This window comes from Cucumis melo, unplaced genomic scaffold (genome assembly GCF_025177605.1).
Source record: "Cucumis melo cultivar AY unplaced genomic scaffold, USDA_Cmelo_AY_1.0 utg001168l, whole genome shotgun sequence".
NCBI lineage: Eukaryota > Viridiplantae > Streptophyta > Magnoliopsida > Cucurbitales > Cucurbitaceae > Cucumis > Cucumis melo.
Window position 1 is genome coordinate 10,001 of NW_026124447.1, and position 7,500 is coordinate 17,500.

Here is a 7,500-nt window from a genome sequence, read left to right on the forward strand (position 1 = left end):
TTTAAAGCATTCTTTGAATTCTTCATTGTTTTTCTTGATTTAATCTCTCTATTCATTCAATATTGAATTCAAAATTACATTACAGCCGAAACAGAAGGACTTCCATTGTAAGCCCTATCTAAATTCACAGTAGTAGGGCGGATTAGATATATCTTTAGTTCCTATATAACTAGTTAATATCTAATATAACATATACATGTGTTTCTTACCTAACGTAAACCAATTATTCATATCTTGGATTCCATCGAATTTGAGAATCATTCTTCGAAATATCCACAAGGGTTGTCTTATAGCAATTCGATTCAATACATCTAGTTGACTCCACTCTCCTCTACTCTACCCTACCCAATCCTTTTTTCTCGTTTTTTGGAAACCCTTTCTTTTTAGAATTATCCCACATGGAGACAATCAATCTAAATGAACGAATTCATTAGTCCAAATCCTTGCATAGAAATATCAATATTTTATTAATCTAAGTTCATGTAATTTTTTTTTGTTCAATCGTTGAGAGGAAAAAGATCTTTTAGATCTCTTTCCTTTTTTTTTAATTCCCGAATATCGTAATCTTTCTAGTCTTACTCCCTAGATAGTATATACCTTCCTTATTTTTTGATTATTTGTATATTTATGTTCCCTAAGTAGATTATCTTGAGCCATGTATACATTGCCTTGGTCTAAGCTAAAAAAAAGAGTATTTAGAAAACTAATCAATGATGACCCTCCATGGATTCGCCTATATAAGCTGCAGCTAAAGTTGCAAAAATAAGAGCTTGAATACCACTTGTAAATAATCCAAGGAACATAACAGGTATAGGAACTACTAAAGGTACTAAAGAAACAAGAACAACAACTACTAATTCATCAGCTAATATATTTCCGAAAAGTCGAAAACTAAGTGATAAGGGTTTTGTGAAATCTTCTAAGATGTTAATGGGTAAAAGGATTGGAGTTGGTTGAATGTATTTACCGAAATAACTTAATCCTTTTTTGCTAAGACCCGCATAAAAATATGCTACTGATGTGAGTAAAGCTAAAGCAACAGTAGTATTTATATCATTTGTGGGTGCGGCTAACTCTCCGTGAGGTAACTGTATGATTTTCCAAGGTAAAAGAGCTCCTGACCAATTCGAAACAAAAATAAATAGAAACATAGTTCCAATAAAGGGAACCCATGGACCATATTCTTCGCCAATCTGAGTTTTGCTCACGTCTCGAATGAATTCAAGGACATATTCGAAGAAATTCTGACCGTCAGTAGGAATGGTTTGTGGATTACGAACAGCTATAATGGCTGAACCTAATAAGATAGCAATTACAACCCAAGAAGTAATAAGTACTTGGGCATGGACTTGGAAACCTCCTATTTGCCAATACAAGTGTTGGCCGACTTCCACACCAGATATATCGTATAACCCTTTTTGTGTGTTGATAGAACATAATAGAATATTCATATTGCCCTCTGAAAGAAATAGAACTGTAAAACAAATTATTTTGATTCGACTGTCTTTTTTTTTACTTGCCTTGAGTTGTCTATTTTTGATACCAATTTATTACATTACAATATCCCTAGTTTTTTTTATCTCTTTTGTGCGATTCGGGAATAGTAACCAATTCCCGAAATCTATGGAGTTCCCCCCAAAATTGATTTATCTTATTATTAATCAAGAATTTCGTATAGAGCTAGAACGACCCTCCGAAATTGCAAATACTAATTTGTTAAGAATTAATCGGATTGAAGCTATAGCATCATCATTCGCTGGAATCGAAATATCTGCGAGATCGGGGTCACAATTTGTATCAATTAAACAAATAGTTGGAATTCCCAACGTGATACATTCTTGAAGAGCCCGATATTCTTCTTGTTGATCAACGATTATTACAATATCGGGTAACCCCGTCATATATTTAATCCCGCCCAGATATGTTTGCAAGTGAGATAATTGTCTCTTCAACATAGCGGCATCCCTTTTCGGAAGACGGTTGAGTCCCCCCGTCTTTTGTTCCGTTCTCAAGTCCCTGAACTTATGAAGTCTCGTTTCTGTAGTAGACCAATTTGTTAACATCCCCCCGAGCCATTTTTTATTAACATAATGACACCGAGTCCTTGTTGCAGCCCGGGCTACTGAATCCGCTGCTTTATTTTTGGTACCAACAATTAAGAATTGTTTGCCCCTAGTTGCTGCATCAAAAACTAAATCACAAGCTTCTGATAAAAAACGAGCAGTTTGAGTAAGATTTATAATATGAATACCTTTACGTTTTGCAGAGATATAAGGTGCCATTCTAGGATTCCATTTCCTAGTACCATGACCAAAATGAACTCCTGCCTCCATCATCTCTCTCCCAAATGGATGTTCCAATATCTTCTTGTCATTTCTCCCCCCACTTCCTCGCTTTTTTTTCTTAAAAAAAGAGACGAGCTGAAATAGAAATAAATAATTGTTCCCATGGAACCTTATCCTCTACCTCGACCGGGGATTGACTGTTGATACACAATCCAAGCCATTAATTTTTTTCTATTCGTTATTATCTTATTACCAAATTAACGCGGCTAGTTAACAGGATGACTCCACTTTTATGAATCATTAAATCCTAGAAATGCTTGTTCTGATGTATCATGTAAATTCGTTGAAATGAAAAAATCAAATAATTCTTTGTGGTGGAACAAAATATCTCTCATTTCCCCCTCGAAAATTTTTTTTGGGGGGGGTTCTAAAGGAATATTGTTATGTTGCCTCGAACGGTGCGCTAATTCTCTGAATCCGGTACCAACTGGTATCATTCCTCCTAGAACAACGTTCTCTTTCAAACCTCTCAACCAATCGATACGACCTCGGAGGGCGGCTTTTGCTAAAACTCGAGCAGTTTCTTGAAAACTTGCTTCCGATATGAAACTTTGAGTATTTAGAGATGCTTTCGTTATTCCCAATAATACGGCTCGGTAACAGATCGCTTCTTCCAAAGCACGCCCTGTTCGTTCCGCTCGTAACAACCCAATGAGTTCTCCAGGTGAAAAAACATTAGACATTCCATCTTCTGAAACCAAGACTTTTGATGTTATTTGACGTACAATAATTTCGATATGTCTATTATGGATCTCCACCCCCTGGGATCGATAAACCTTTTGGATCTTATTAACCAAAGAGATACGACTTTGCACTATCGTTAGTTCAGAACCAATCAAAAATCCCCAAGGAATTCCAAGAATTCTTGTTATACGCTCGTTCCAACCCTCAATTCTCTTTTCTAGGCTCATCGATATTGAATCAATCGAACGCACTTCTAATACTTGTTCGACTTTTGGAAGACCCTGCGTTATATCACCAGATCGTGATTTTTCATATATAAATGTAACTAAAGTATCTCCTTCGTAAAGCATTTCGCCATAATGGCGATGAACAGTTGCTCCTGAAGTGGCCAAATAAGGCTTAGCTAATCTTATTACTACAGAATCAACTTCAACAATTATAATTTGACCCGATTTTAGGTGTGGTCTATTTTTGGCTATACATACATTTTCAAAAAAAAAATGTCCAAGACTAATTCTTGTTCTTGTAGGTGTTTCTTCACAATAATTATTGTGATAATTATGATGCAGAAAATGCCAATTCAAATTAAATGTATTGAAAACGATGTTACTGCATGGATCGGAATTGAAAATCCCCCCGTTTTCATCCATTAAATAATATTTAAGTACTTGAAAAGTCTGTTTTAAATTGTCAAGTTGCAAATATTTAGTTAGGGAGATCGGATTATGAGTTATTAAGTCATAAAATGAATAAAAATTCACAATTTGAGGGGCCGCCCCTAAAGGTCCTAACGAATTCCTAATTGAAATTAGAGGATCCTTTTTACTTGATTCTTTTATGACATTATAATCTTTTACATCGTTGAATAGATCCATTTGCAAACAATTCGATGCTGACAAAATTATCAAAGATTGGCGTTCCTTATTTCTATTGAACAACGTACGAATAGTTCCTTGATTTTGACTCGGAGATTGTGGAACCCTTGTCTTGGAATAAATAGAAAAAAATGGATTGATATTCGTGCGATCTGACTCATTATTAAAGATCAATCCTGAACCTGACGGATCTTTCCTTTTTCTCATATACGCAGTATCGGATTTCCCTAAGTCTATTCGTAGGAAATTTCGAACCAGACCATTTGTACTTACTTCAACAAAGGAAGCGCGCGCGTCTTCGATAGAAGAGCTTTTTTTGTCTCGGTCCCAATTCAACAATAAACAAGTCCGAACTAATTGAATGCTTGTGCCAGAAATTCCCCGAATTGGTTTTCCATTTCCATAAAGTATATAATTGACAACTCTAAGCTCCAGATTATCCCTTTCTTGCAATAGATCCTGTGGGAAAAGTTTTACTAAATTGATACCGTCGGCTAGTTCATATATGATTACAGGTCGAACAAAAACAAAATACTTTTTCTTGGTAGGTGTGATCCACTGGACATAAATCCAATTTTTCGATTTTTTTGATTTCTTAGAATTTTTTTTTACTCTTTCTGGTGGTATCAAGATGCCATTGTGTCGGGATATCTTATCCATCTCTCCAGGAAAATGTATATCTCCAGAAAATATTTTGAGTTCAATCCTTTTTTTTTTTTTCTCCACTCGGACCAATCCACCTACTCGGCTTCTTATACTTAAAGTTAGTCGTGTAGCTACTCCAATGATACTATTGTTCCGTACCATTATGGAAGAAGATTCTGGTAAAATATGCACTTCCTCGGGAATGAAAAAAAATCGATCCACTTTCATTTGCATTTGGTATTTTGGCTTAAAGTCTTTGACTCCTCGATACTCAATCAAATCCTCTTTTTTGAGGATTGAATGCACCCCTATAGTCCCATATTTAGTAATTCCTGAACTATTTCTTCTGTATTGAGGATCATCGAAAAAAGCAAGAATACTATTTCTACGAAAAAGACCATTTATGGGTATTTCAATCGAAATACCGGAAGGGGGTCGTAGTTCTTTTTCTCGTTCTTGAAGTGATTCAAATTGAATGATGAATCCATTTCTTCGCCTCTTTGCCAATAAATCAGAATTACCGTGGAAAATAGCAGGATATGTGAGATTAGATTGACCCGTACATAGGATTGGATTAAGTTCTGAATAATCAGGAATTCCGCTTTCGTTTTTACCAGAGAGATCCGGACCATAAAATTTTTGTCCCACTTTATCATTATTTACTGAAAGGCTAGAAATATATCTTCTTTCGACACAAAGAGAATGAACGTTAATTTGATCTTGATCCTTGTAGAGTGAAAAAGGGACTACACTGCATCCGCACGAACCTCCTGATAATATCCATAAATGACTTGTTTTTGGTAAGAGATGGACATTACTATATGTAAATTCGGGTGCATGGTACACGTCGGTACTCCAATGCATTTCTCCCTCTGAGTCAGAATAAATATGTTTTCGAACTCTCTCTTTTAAATTAAGAGTGTATGTTCCCGCGCGAATCTCAGCAATCACTTGTTCTGATTCTACATATTGATCATTTTGAACTAAAAGTAAACTTTTTGGTGGAATAGTGACGTTATGTATAATATCCTCACTCTCAATAGTTACATACAAGTCTATATAACATAAAAAAGCAGGATGCCCATGGCGTGTACGTGTGGGATGAACCAAATTCTCATTGAATTTGATTTTGCCATTAGAAGAAGCTCGTATATGTTCTGCAGTCCCCCCTGTGAATACTCCGCCGGTATGAAAAGTTCTTAATGTTAGTTGAGTACCCGGTTCTCCAATAGATTGACCCGCAATAATACCTACGGCTTCTCCCAATTCTACCAGGTCCCCGTGAGTAGGACTTCGTCCATAACATAATCGGCAGATCCAAGATGTACTCCTACAAGTAAAGGGAGTCCGAATAGATATTGGTTGGGTTTGAAAGGTTATGAATCGATTAATAAGTCCAATACCAATATCTTGATTTCGAACACCAATGCATCGCGGGCCCATATATATATCGTCCGCTAATACACGACCAATTAATGTTTGGATAAAAATTCTTTCCGGAATCATCCTATTTCCAGGACTCACTAAAATCCCTCGGATGGTTCCACAATCGGTTCTACGTACAACAATGTGTTGAACTACTTCAACAAGTCTACGTGTAAGATATCCAGCATCCGATGTTCGTACAGCAGTATCCACAACTCCTTTCCGCGCTCCGTAGCAAGAAATTATATATTCCGTTAAGGACAGCCCCTCACGTAAATTGCTTTGAATGGGTAAATCAATCATTTGTCCTTGTGGATCTGACATTAATCCTCTCATACCTACTAATTGGTGTACTTGAGATGCATTTCCTCGAGCTCCCGAAAAAGACATTATATGGACTGGATTAAAAGGGTCAGTCATCCTAAAATTAGGATTCATTTCTTGTCGCAAATATTCACTTGTAGCATACCATATCTCAATGGACTGGCGTAATTTTTCTACTGCGTGTACGTTTCCATAATGATGGTGTTTTTCCAAAATCAAACTTTGTTGTTCAGCATCTTGGACTAGCCATCCCTTAGAAGGGATTGTTAAAAGATCATCAATTCCTAATGAAATGGATGTAGCAGTGGCCTGCTGGAACCCCAGAGTCTTTAGTTGATCCAGGATGTGTGATGTATATGCCATTCCGAAGTGATCTATTAATCTGCTAATAAGTCGTTTAATGGCAGTTCCATCTATCACTTTATTGTGAAAGACCAGATCGGCCCGTTCCGCCATAAGTACCTCCATATTACGCTGAGTGGGGTTCGACAATAGGTTTGAGTTAATGATTAGAAAACTTCCTTTTCTCGATCTTGATTCGCGTAGAAATTCAGGACCTATGGTCCTAGTTGAACCGGAGAGAACAAAATTCATACCGGTGTCATATAATTACTTAGCTGAGTGAGATACCAGAGGATTAGGTACCATATGAGCAGGCCCGGCAAAATCCTTGTATAGCCTCTTCGATTTCTCGATAAAGAGAAATATGACCAACAGTGGTTCGAATGTATATACAAAGAATTTCTTTTTTTATACTTTTTACTATTAGATAGTACCCATAAATCTCATGATGGGTACCCAAAGATTCATAGTGAACTTCGATAGGGGCTTCTCTTGAAGCAATAACGCGTTGATCTAGTCGCCATCGGAGCCACAAAGGACTATCTAAATTGATCCTTTTCTGGCGATAAGCTCCAATTGCATCATAGGAATTACAAAAAAAGGGTTCTTTCGTATATTTATAGTTATTATTGTAAATTTTTGCATTTTTATGATTTTTGCGATTAGATGGATTATACCGATTTGCACAAATACCTCGGCGATTCCCGCTCGTTAATACATAGAGTCCAATAAGCATATCTTGAGTTGGTACAGAAATGGGATCCCCAATAGCTGAAGACAGGAGATTCATATGAGAAAACATAAGTAAACGCGCCTCTGCTTGAGCCTCCAAAGATAAAGGTACATGAACAGCCATTTGA